The 12,481-nt window shown below is 37.6% G+C and overlaps 1 long non-coding RNA gene across 1 annotated transcript in view; it reads right to left on the bottom strand.

Moving 5' to 3' along the window:
• The window catches only part of LOC109266049 (uncharacterized), a 70,387-nt gene extending 58,352 nt beyond the window's left edge, over window positions 1-12,035 (bottom strand). Inside the window, exons 1-2 of the long non-coding RNA XR_002079500.2 lie at window positions 11,829-12,035; window positions 5,147-5,268 (exon numbers count right to left, since the gene is read on the bottom strand). This is a non-coding gene — a long non-coding RNA (uncharacterized LOC109266049). The remainder of the gene's footprint in view (window positions 1-5,146; window positions 5,269-11,828) is intronic.
• Window positions 12,036-12,481: the final 446 nt, after the last annotated feature.

Here is a 12,481-nt window from a genome sequence, read left to right as displayed (position 1 = left end):
GTAAATTCCCAGAAATCAGCAGATCTGTACAGAGGCAATTGCAAACTTTGTCCTTAAGGAATTCAAATTTTGACAAGATGTTTGCTATCTTATAAAGAGATATTAAAGACAAGACATAATGGCTATAAGTGAGCCATAAACAAAGTTGCCTGAAAGCATCAGGATGTAGTGATTCATTCCAAAAGAATTTGAGAGGCATAAAAAAGATATTTAATGGGGTACTATTCAAAGCCCATGGAGAGTGATCTTGTTGAGAATTGGAAATCTACTGTTATGGTAAAACATTAGGAGAGCTGACCACAATATTTCTAAATTATTTACTTTTCATCTTAACCAACTGATTGGCTTACCATTCAATCCAGAATCTAGGGTCTAGATTGCATAGCACCCAAAGTTCCTTTTGATGCTCTGATTCCACAAATATTTCTATTTTTTTTATATTTTAACATTTAAAGATGGATTTTAAAATATTATTTGTAAAATAAATTAAGTACAAATAATAAAGTTGATTTTTGTTATACATGTTATTTGATTTATTCAATGTATATTTACGAGAATCTACTAGGTATTCAGTGGAAATACAAAAGAAGGATGTAACTTTTCTTTCATTTGCTTCTGGTGTATCTGGGAAGACAAGCAAATGCTGTAAATGCAAAACTTGGAAGACAAAACACTGCAAGTCACTGACAAATTGAATGATACACGTCAATGTTCACTCCAAGTTTTTAAATTGTGAACCATGAGACTTTAAGTGTGAAGTTTATTCAATGGCAGCTTACACAGTTAATTTGACACCAATTTGATGAGACGCATAATATTTTGCTACACGGCAAAAAGGCATAAATGCTAACTAGCTGTATAAATGACTGTTCTTGGTATTTTTTAATATAAGCAAATAAAACTTTTATCAGTTTTCTCTTCTAACTTTTGAACACCTTCAACATCTATAATCAGTATTAACAGGCTCCCTGATAAAGGGTAAGCTCGGCCATGCAGACACCCTGAAAACCTCACGTGCTCTATTACAAGTTAAATTTATTCACCATGACCTTAGGGCACAGTTTGCTTGTGAGTTCTCTCCACCTATAGCCCCAGCACCAGATCCAGCACCATTATCTCTAACTCTTGCCCTTGAAATGCTGGGAATGGTGGCCACCTCCTTGTGCAGGCAATATGGATCAGAGTAGACCTGAGCTTCAATAATGTGGGCTCCATCCTACGGCTGAACTTGGATGAGGCCAGGGTTACCAAAGCACAAATAATCCAGTCCTGAGTAGCTGAAGGATGTCACCTCTGACAATGCCACAGGACCGAATTTCCAAGCCTTGGGGAGAGGCTAAAATAGGTTTGACCTCTGTATTAGTCTGCTTGGGCTAGCATCACAAAATGCCACAGACTGGGGGCTTAGACAATAGAAATTTATTTCTCATAGTTCTGGAAGCTGGAGGTCGAACATGAAGGTCCAGCAGGGTTTGGATTCTGGTGGGAGTTCTCTACCTGGCTTGCAGATAACTGCCTTTTCATTGCAGCCCTCACATGGTCTTTCCTCTAAGCACAAGCTAAGAGAAAGAGGAAAAGAAGGAGGAGAGAGAGAGGCCATCAACTTATAAGGCCATCAACTCGATTGGGTTAGACCTACTTCCCCTAATGGCCTTATTTAACCTTAATTACCTCCTAAAGTCCCATCTCCAAATATAGTCACTTTGAGGGCTAGGGCTTCAACATATGACTTTTGGGAAGACACAATTCAGTCCTCGGGTGGCTTACATTTCAAGGAAAATACATGCTCCCTTTTGTTTTACTTTCCTGCACTACTGTCCATTCTCCTCTCCACACCATCCATATTCTGGAAGCCTGAGGCTCTTCTTGAAAATTGCACCTGGTCAAAGTTATAAATCAGTATGAATGAGTTGAAGTCCAATTCCTCCAGGTTTTAGTAGGGAAGAAAAGAATAAATCAGAAATTGGGATATCTGAACTGAAATAGATACAACTAAGTCATGAAAAACATAAAAAGAATAGGCTAGGGTTTTGAAGAAAATTTCCTGTACTTCACTCTGAAGTACAGTGCCCACCTATTTCACACCTGTCATGTATAAGCAGAAACCATAACTTTGGGCATTATGCCGTGCTCGTTTAACCTAAGATATGCCTAAACAGAGAGGAATATCTTTAGGGGAAAGTTTTGCCCACCCAAAGTTCCCTGAATCCTGGATACAGTGCAGGGAACACCTGGTTCTTACAGAGAAAGAAGAGCATCTCCCAAGTATGCTCTACAGCGCTGTGGTCCCTGCATGAGTACATGTAAGTATAGGAAAGAAGGATGGCCCGCAATATCTCTATTTTGATCATTCACAATAATGTCAGTGGAACAAAAGCACAGAGAATTCATAGCATGAGGAGACCTATAGAATTTTGGTCAACACGGTGTTTTCTAAACTTATTTGACCAGTCTTCTTCTTGTTATAGCTGTGGTAAGCATTATTTGTGATCACCGACACTCAGCTCTTCCCCCTCTTCTCCCTGAGCACACTTTTCCAGTCAGACAGGGTCATGTGACTGGTTCTGGCCAATGGGGCTGTGAGCAGAAGTGGCAGGAAAGGAGGTCAGAGTTCCCTTTTGACTATACTTCCCCCTCCTTGGAGAGATCAGAGGCTGTGAATGCTGAACACCAAGACAGTGCAGCAAAAGTAGATCAAAAAGGCCTGGATTGCTGAGTATCCCCATGGAGGATGAGAACCTTGGAGAAACATCCTATCCGCAGTAAGCTTTGCATTAGATTTACAAATTAAACCATTGAAATTAGAAGTAAATTTTGTTGCGAGGCAAAAAAAAAATTTGCTATTACAAGTTAACTTATCCTATCTTTTGCTAGTTTGCTATTATAAGTTAACTTATCCTATCCTGATTAACAGTCTGTAAAAGACTAGAAGACTCAGCGGGATGATATGTTTCTGAAAATAATGTACTAAGGAAAAACATCTAATTTGGGAAACCATTTTGTATCTTCAGTGCAAAAATAGCATATTCCATGAAAAAGGAACAGAAATCCATAAAGGAAAATAATATAATATAAAAAGATAAGGGTGAGAAACACTGGGAACATGTTGAGATAAGAAAAGATTCTAATAAAATTGAAATTAGATACTAGAATTAAAATTCAACATGCTCTCCCATAAAGCAGGGGAAGAGGCAAATAAATGAGCAAAAAGAGAATGTGGTAAATGTGAAAATCAAGGAAGAAAGGATAAATCAACAAAACTAATAACCAGTGACATAACTGAAGAAAATGTTTCTCAGTTGAAATTTTAAAAAAGTAAGTTGGCAGACTGAAAGAATTTGCCAATTAATGATGTATTTAGATATATTATGCTATATTTTAAATAAAAGGATAAAAAATATCATAAGATATTGACCTATCTCCAAACGGTGCTTTGGCTAGAAATGAGGACCCACAAAGTTTACTATTTAAAAGGCCTCCAAATCTACCAGAGAGGGCACTTTTAAGGTAACCCATATGTGGTTCTCCCTCTTCTCTAGTAACTAATCAACACAACTGAACAGCTTCCACTCAAGAGCTCTTGCTTCTGGACTGATCTGGCAGAGACTTGATGACAAGGTAGAGCATCTGACAGATGTACCGACAGAAATACACTTTTTTTTTTTTTTTTTTTTTGCTCCCGCCACTTTTCCACCTCCAACTCCATTCCTAGAACTTCCCCCTTTCTACCTAAATGTCCTTCTCTTTTCGGCATAGGATATCTGGCCTCAGTTTTGTGATTGCTTTATTGTGTATCATTATTTCTCATTGGGTATCATTATTTTTTCATTGTAATCAATAAAATGATCCAGAGGACTTATCTCTGGATGCTCAGAGAACTATTCTGGGTGCTCAGCTTTCCTCTTGGGACATTTGGCTAGTTTATCATTGTGCAGCAGAATGTTGGGTCTTCTTGTACCTGATTCTTATGGGTGACCTACATTCTCCATCAGTTCTTCCTTCATATGGTATGGTTTCTCTACTTTTCTGGAACTCTGGTTTATTCCCAGTGCCTTACACCCATCCTTCATTATTTATACTATAGGAAAAATATCTGTCCTGTATAGGAATATTTGTGCTTAAGAGATGAAACAGAAGCATGATACATGTCAACAAAAGTACACAAATCGTAAAAAATTAGGGGCTCAAAGCTCTCATTGGCCATATGAAATGCTAGATGATAACAGAGCAATACGTGTGAAACCATTGAGAGGAAAATGTCATGAGCCAAGAATCTTATGTTCAGTCAAATTGTTCATGTGCAAAAACAAATAGTCCCTGTCATATAACTTCCTAAGAAAAACTTTCTGATATAATTCATTTGACCAAAAAACATTAATAATCTCCAAATGGGGAAGTATCCTATAGGCTATAAATGAGTTAAACAGAGTTTAGTCTCGATGACTTTTGTAAATATGGTCAGTAGTTATAAGGCAAAATGTAAACATTAAAAATCTTTTCTGAGTAAAATACAGGGTTCAAAATGTAATCTTAGGTTCAATGCCCAGATTAGGTTAGCAAAGACTGGGTCATTGCTAGGGTGGAGACAGAATAACTGACCATAAATTCTTCATCTTACACGTGGGCACCCAAAAGATACCATTACTTCTTGACTTTTCATACTGAGAAAAATACAGGGGTGCATTGTGGGATTGTTTATTTCTTTTGCTCATTTAGCAATAAGATTTGAGACACTAACTTGTTGCATATTGAAATTTACAAAGAACAAAAATGATATATGAAGGAATTTTGATTCAAAACCAATTCTTCTGACTTCTGGGTATTTCCCATCTTATTCTAATCTTCTTGATGACCCCATCCCTATCTCAGAACTAATTCTTCCTCCTGAATCTTCCAGGTTCTAGTATATACCTACAGAATCAGCCTCACTCTTGCTTTTCTCTTCATTCACTTGGGAAAATAACTTTTTTGCCTGCACAGCCCTACCTCTGCCCTAAGCTTCTCAGTTGACAATCTTCCTTGTATTGTTTGCATTAACAGGTTGTCTGTCTGTCCTCCTAGAATACAAGGCACACAGCACCCAGAAAAATTGCCCATTTCTCACAGGTGCTTAATCCAGAGCAGTAATAAGCAGTATTCCACTCACCTGTTTCTGCACCTGTTTCCTATTTCTCCCAAGATGCTCTGATATCTATCTAGATCCTGATATAATATGTTCTTAAAATGGATCCTTCCAATAGTTAATGCTCCCCATCTCATCTCCTCACACTAATAAAAGCAAAAAAGAGAATAATGTTAACGGTGAACAACAACAGCCAAAGGAAACCCCAAAGCAGCATGCTGGCCATATTTTCTATTTGGATTATACTGTCTATTTGCCTAGATCATTATTTCTCCCAGGCTTAATGCCTAGAGGTATGTGCTAATTTGCCAAGCTGCTTTAATATTTAGTGAGGAGCCACAGCCGGCCAATAATTTTTAATAGCTTGTCCTCTATTGATTTCAACCCACACATTAAAGCGCCTAATAAAAATTTTAAAAGGATAGGTGAAGGGACATAAGGACAACAGAAAGTTAATAGCCTTGTCCACCTCCATTTGAAGAGAACAAGAGGATTACTTCAACTTCTGTGTGGTTTGTATAAGACAATTGCTTTCTGCAAGCATTTTTCAGCAAAGTTTTTAAAGGTGGGCTTACACAATGCGTAAGTACTTTAATTAATATGGTTGTATTCCTCAGCAAACTCTAAAATAAGTAATTTCTGATGAGTGTATAGATGGCTTTGTTTTATTTAAAAAAAAAAATTCCTAAGGTGCCTAGGTGGCTCAGTAAGTTAAGTGTTCAACTCTTGGTTTCAGTTCAGATCATGAGCTCAAGGTTGGTGAGACGGAGTCCCGTACTAGCTCCACGATGATAGTGTGGAGCCTGCTTGAGGTTCTCTCCCTCTCTCTCTGTCTCTCTCAAAACAAACAAATAAACTTAAAAAAAAAAAATCCCAATAATTGAATGGCACTTCAAGTGCTGACTCCACCACCACTACCACCATGTGATTCAACTGGGGGTTGCCACAGGTGAAGCAAAAGATGCAGCCTTCAAACTGGAGGAACGTATTTGCAGTTCCAGCCAAGTTCCCTGAAGCCCTGGCCTGAGGCTTCATGAAAGACAAGGCCTGTGCTTGTCCCCAGATTTGACTTGGGAAGAAGTAAGTGAGCTACCCAATATACATCATTTTAGAAAGAAAGGGTTGGGGTGCCTGGGTGGCTCAGTGGGTTAAGCATCCGACTCTTGGTTTTGGCTCAGGTCATGATCTCACGGTTTGTGGGTTCAAACCCCACATCGGGCTCTGTGCTGATAATGCGGAGCCTGCTTGGGATTTTCTCTCTGCTCCTCCCACGTGCTCTCTCTCTCTCTCTCTCTCTCACTTTCAGAATAAATAAATAAGCAAAAAAAAAAAAAATTGTAGGAAGAAAGGGTTCACTCTGAAGCAGCCTTCAAACTTAGTATAGGGAATGAGTGCCCTCAAAGGATTTCTTTTGGATTATAAATACGGAGGTTTACCCAAAACCAAACATAGATTAAATCCTCCTTCAAGCAAGAAACTCTCCATAAATTCTACACAATAAAGGATAGGCCCTGTCCTTCATGAAACCTCTGGCCTGGACTTCAGGAACCAGGCACAAGCCCTGAAGACAAATGGCTCAAAGTGTAAATCAAAGGTCTTCTACAACTGCCTCTACAACTGCCTCTGGTAAGTTATTTAAAACCATTCTTTGTAGTTTTTTTTCTTATCTAAAAGATAGATTTAATAGATTATAGATTAAAGTAAAGATAACATATTAAGGCACCTTGTATGCAGTAGGCACATTTTATTATGGGCAATACTATGTGCTTTAGACAGAAAAGTCTCAATGGATTCTAGAGGGAAATAATCACTGTAGTTTGGGATATAAAAGGAAAGATTCATAAGTAGAGTGACCATCATTTCTCTTCCAAAACAGGACACTTTTGAAGGACAAAGAGGGAACTTATTCTAAATATAATGAGGTCACAGGCAAAATTGTGCATGTTCCAGACCAACCAGGAGGTATGGTCAGCAAATGCTTGATTTAAGGTTTGAGGAAAGAATGGAAATGAAGTGGCAGGAATGTCTGAGTTGCAAGGGCTGGGTGCCATGTAGGTTTTTTATGAACTGTGATTAAAAAAGCCTGATCAGTCCTTGTTAAAGAATTCTTTCAAAGGTATAGGATATGATAAGGATAGAAGTAGACAGAAGAAGGATCTAGGTTGAAAAATATTTTATTTATATATTTTTTATTTATTTGAAAGAGAGAGAGAACACATGAGTGGAGGAGACAGGCAGAGAGAGAGAGAGAGAGAAAGAGAGAGAGAATCTCAAGCAGCCTCCATGCTCAGCAAAGCCCAATACAGGGCTTGATCCCATGAATGTGAGATCATGACCTTAGCCAAAATCAATAGTTGGATGCTTAATCGACTGAGCCACCCAGGTGCTCTGCAAAATATTTGAAATTCCAAAATAACAACTTTGGTTTCATCTCTTAGACCATAAAGAGACGTTGGAAGTATTTCAGGAGAATAGCATAATGCAAAAATAGTATATTTAGATCAATTTGGCAGACTGGAAAAGGGAAAGAGTATAGAATCTAAAGGGATAGATACTGAAAGCACTATTCAGATATGAGGTGAGGTAGGGATGGTCTGGGACAGTAAAGAAATGGCTAAAGTAAGAAATGTTTGAGATGACTTAATCATAACTAATTATGAAAGAAGTAAGAGGGAGCTAACATTACTCCATGAGTTGAAAGTTATTTGATAGAAAGAGAAAGCCAATACGGTTGATAAAACTGATGACATTACATGTCACGTAGTTTTCAAAAGTATCTCAGCATGAAGAATAAAATACAGAAGAGATTTCTTTCTTGTTAATTTGTATTCACCGAGAAGTTCTCAGCAGGTGATAATATCATCATAGATGAAGATGCCTTGACAAGATGCATCCCTGAGACCTTGACTTTGTAATATACATTGAATGACCATTGGAGAAAAGAGCTGGCGCTGGAGTTAGGCCTAGGAGTCCAGTTGGTCAGGAATGATCTGATCATACATCAAGGTCACCAAAGCCAGATAAGAAAGAGAAAGTTAAGTTTACTTATGGATACAAGGAGGGTAAGAAAGGAAAGATTCTATCTAGGAAATCAGGTAATAGAAATGAGGGACATATACAAAGACCTTGTGAAAAAGTTCTCTGGGCCAAGAGTGAAAAGATGTGGGGAGGGGGTATGAATAGAACAGGGAAGATGAAAGGTAAATCCAAAGGAATTTGACAGTTATTGACGAGTCACCTATAATTATCCTCATGAAAGGGATCAGAATGTGCCAATCCACATGTGTCACTTTGGCATAAAGCAATTGAGAATTAATAGATATAGGAAGAGTTCTCTGCCCTCCCTTTGTCTGTCTAAAATCAAGGCATAAATTTCCCTTTGAGGGAGGGGCCTTTCTCTCCCCCTCACTTCATTCCCTTCACCCCCATTCCAGGTAGAGAGGAGCAACTCTTGTCATTGAAGATGGAGAGTTGACACCAAGATGAGCTTGCATAAATGGATCTCACAAAAATAATTCTTAACTGCCATTAGCTCTCCCATATATTTCCTGGTATCTTCCCCACAATTTATTGTCCCTTGAAGCCCAAACCTTCTTCTTTTTGTTAAAGGGGTATATAAGCACCTAAGTCTAACCATTGCTTTGACTTTCATTTCTTTTCTGTAACTCCTGTGCATGAAAAAATTATAAAAAGTGTGTTCCTTTTCCCCTATTGATCTGTCTTTTCTTATTTAATTTTCAGTCCTCAGGTACAAAACTAAGAAGATAGAAAAACATTTTTCCTCCTCAACTCATTTTAACCATCTGTAAATCAAGGAAATTCCAACTTACCTAACTGAAAATCTCTTGCCCTTTCCAATAAATTGTACTGGAGCTCCCTCCTTATTTTATCTCCTGGCATGGGCAGGAAATGGTTTCAGAGGACAGATGACCTTGAAGTCACAGGAGACAAGGGGCTAATCAGGCTGGGTGGGAGAGAAGTCCTTGAAGAACAAAGAGCTTCTGACTCCAGCAGGATTGTCCGAAAGCAATTTGCCACATAATTTCTCCACAGGTAAAATCCCTAAGGGCCAACAAATTAGCTGAGAAGGGAATGACTGCATCTACTAATTCTTTTATTTTTATTTTTTTAAATTATCTGAATTGTGCCCTTTCTCTGAGCCAGTCCATTGGATCAGCTGGATAGAAAGTCATACTGAATGAAGGAGTCATAATGAAACATATTAAGATGCTGTCCTGTCCTACCCATCCCCCCTTTCAAAAATTAATTAATTAATTAATTAAACGCTGAAGGAATTGATGACCAGTGACAGTCTCTACAGAACAGTATGGAAATCAATTAAACAGAAGCTGAAAAATGCCTCAGGGTGTAATTGATAACACGATGAGGCAGGAAAAAAAATTACAAGTATGGAGTCAAATCCAAAAATTCTTACTTAGAGAAAACGCAGAGGCTTCTCATATCCCACAGGACCAATCTGGAAAGCTATTAGCGTTTGGAGAAGCGAGAACCAGAGAATAATTGTTGTTGTTTGTTTATTCTTGACAGTTTTAAAGGACAATTTCTCTTGGGGGAAAATTTCTGTTTCCCACTTAGAAGTTCCTTCTAAATGCAAACCATTCTGGAAAAGTTTTTTTAGCTCTTTCTTGAACTTTGGAAATGGATTTTGTGTAAACTTGTGGATCTGTGTATTTAATTGCTTCAGTAGATTATCATTCTTCAAATTCAGAGGTTTAAAAACATCACTGGACATGAAACACAATCAGAAAAGAAAAAAAAAAAAATCAATGTTACAAAGATTAGATGCCAGACCAGTGAATGAAAGGCCAGGATTTTGTCCATGGTGGTCTCTGAATTGAACAGCTGCCATTTTCAGTATTGAAACATATTCATTGTTGCTGTGATTTTTCATAAAATGTTAAAATGGTCCAAGTGCTTTCTTGAATTATAGCCCAGTCAGTTTAGGCCCTTAGATCTGGCTCCCAGATTTTCTTAGTGTGTTATCCACTAAACCACACATACTGCTACAAAAATCTAAATTCCTATTAAAATTTTTAAAGTTGGTCAAAAGATTTTGGTTTTTGTAGAAGAACACAATTGTCTGTTGTTTCCCTTGCATTATTAAAGATTTAATGATTTCTAACATGAGAATTAAATTATTAATGCATTTGGTACTAACACTATATAGTATTTCAATTCTTAAAGAACTTTTCTGAATCATGAGGTTATTTCAGGGAAAAAAACTCAGGAACATCAGATACCTGGAATGCATTGCTCTAAAATTAAGGTAAAATTATTGTACCCCATTAAAATTTGTAATCTCTTGTTAATGAAGTTTAAAAAGACAGCACATTTATCGCAGGGGAGCCTGGGGAAAGGAAGTAGTAATTATCAGAATATATGCACCAAATCATTATTCTACCTCATTCCTTATGCATTTAAACTGTCTCTCTCCACTACACAAGTCTTTTGTAATAAAAGCAGAAGATTTTGATAGCCTACTTAATGTAAATTTAGATGCAATTCACAGCTAGTTTTAAAAGAAGAAAAATCTTAAATTTTATTACCATAGTTCCCAGATTAATTAATGGCAGAAGGGTTAAAAATTCCAAATACATGTTGGTCTTGTTAACACATAATTGATTCCAACTCCTCAAAGACAGTTCTGCCTTTTTACGCCAGACATGTAGGTTGTAAAGTAATGTTCGTGAGTAATACAGCATAGCAAGACAGGTCTATGGAGGCTTTGTTCATTGATACCTATCTAAAGTTCTTTTTAAAAAAATTTTTAATGTTTATTCATTTTTGAGAGAGAGAGAGACAAAGAGACAGAGAGAGAGAGACAGAGGGCAAGCAGGGGAGGGGCAGAGAGAGAGGGAGACACAGAATCTGAGACAGGCTCCAGGCTCTGAGCTATCAGCACAGACCCCGACGTAGGGCGCAAACCCATGAACTGTGAGATCATGACCTGAGCCAAAGTTGGCTGCTTACCCAACTGAGCCACCCAGGCGCCCCTTTTCTAAAGTTATTTTTAATCATAATAAAAACAACAAATACTTGAGTGCCTACTGTGTGCCAAGCACGTTATAAGCACTATCTTGTGTAAACCCGACAGCAATTTTATGTGATATGAATGAGCATTTTCTTCATTACACAAATAAAAATCGTGTGACTCAAAGAAGTAACTTGTTCAAATTAATTCAGCTGGTAAATAGTATACCTGGGGTTTGAATGAGCATAGCTGACACTTGAGTCTATGGCTTATCACTGTGCAAAACTGCAGTCATCTGATAAATTTCTTCTGCAAAATCAGAAAACTTTTCAAATTGGACAAGCGATTTCACTAACATTTTTCTTTCATTACTACCTATAAAGGAGGAACCCGCCAGCAAAACCAGGCAAGAGCTTATCAGCTGCTTCACTTTTAGCAGAATAAGACTGTCAAGATATGTCTATATATTTAAAGTCCTGTATCACTTCTTCATCATGCCTATAGCAATTTTATGATCTATATGAGAAAAAAGTTCCCATCTCTCCCCTCTGACTGGCTGGCCAATCCATAGTACACTCCCCCGGTCATATCCCTATCTGGAAAAGCACAAGAACACAAAGACATTTCAAACACCATTACTGTGAAGCTTGCCTTAGCTTTCCCCAACAAAATGAGGCAGTTCCATGCCTCTGTATCTCACCACTCAGTTCTTACCTCCATCAGAGCAAAAACCACGGAACATTCTAAATTATCTGCGAGTGAATCATCTTCTTCGCTAGACCACACTCCAGGACTGTCTCTTAGTTTTCAGTGAATCTGTTGGTGAACACAGTAAATCTATTTTTCAATCTCTCATTTTTCTAAAACGTGTTGCAATCACTGATTATTATTGCAATTTTCTCCTCAAGAGCCGGCCTAAATTATTATTCTAAAAAACAAACAAACAAAAATAGTGTTCGTAGCTTTGTAAGTGGGAAAACCAAAAAATAGCCACAAGCAATTGATCACAAAGTCACAAATTGCCTGAAGTCTCTGCTTGAGGAAAGACTCTTGAATAATGGAGAAGTCACAGTACCGCCTGGTGTACCATTTCATACTACTCTGTACCATGCACGTTTCAAAGAAGTCTCATGATTGAGAAAATACAAAATTAATATTTAGCCTTTTGCAAAGTAATTTCGAGAATAATTTCATTTTAATAGCCTAAAACAATGGTTATGAACGAGGAACCACTTTAGAAGTTAATACATTGGTTGCTGAACCAAAAAAGTGATTAACTCTATATCATCAATTAAAATGTATGATAACACTGTATCACTTTCATGTAGAATAAACAATGAACATCTTGAAAACTGTAAATTATATAC

The sequence above is a fragment of the Panthera pardus genome, unplaced genomic scaffold, assembly GCF_024362965.1.
Source record: "Panthera pardus isolate Hobbes unplaced genomic scaffold, ASM2436296v1 HiC_scaffold_1, whole genome shotgun sequence".
In the NCBI taxonomy this organism is placed as follows: domain Eukaryota; kingdom Metazoa; phylum Chordata; class Mammalia; order Carnivora; family Felidae; genus Panthera; species Panthera pardus.
The sequence above is the reverse complement of the archived record's forward strand: the minus strand, read 5'-3'. Positions and strand labels throughout refer to the sequence as shown.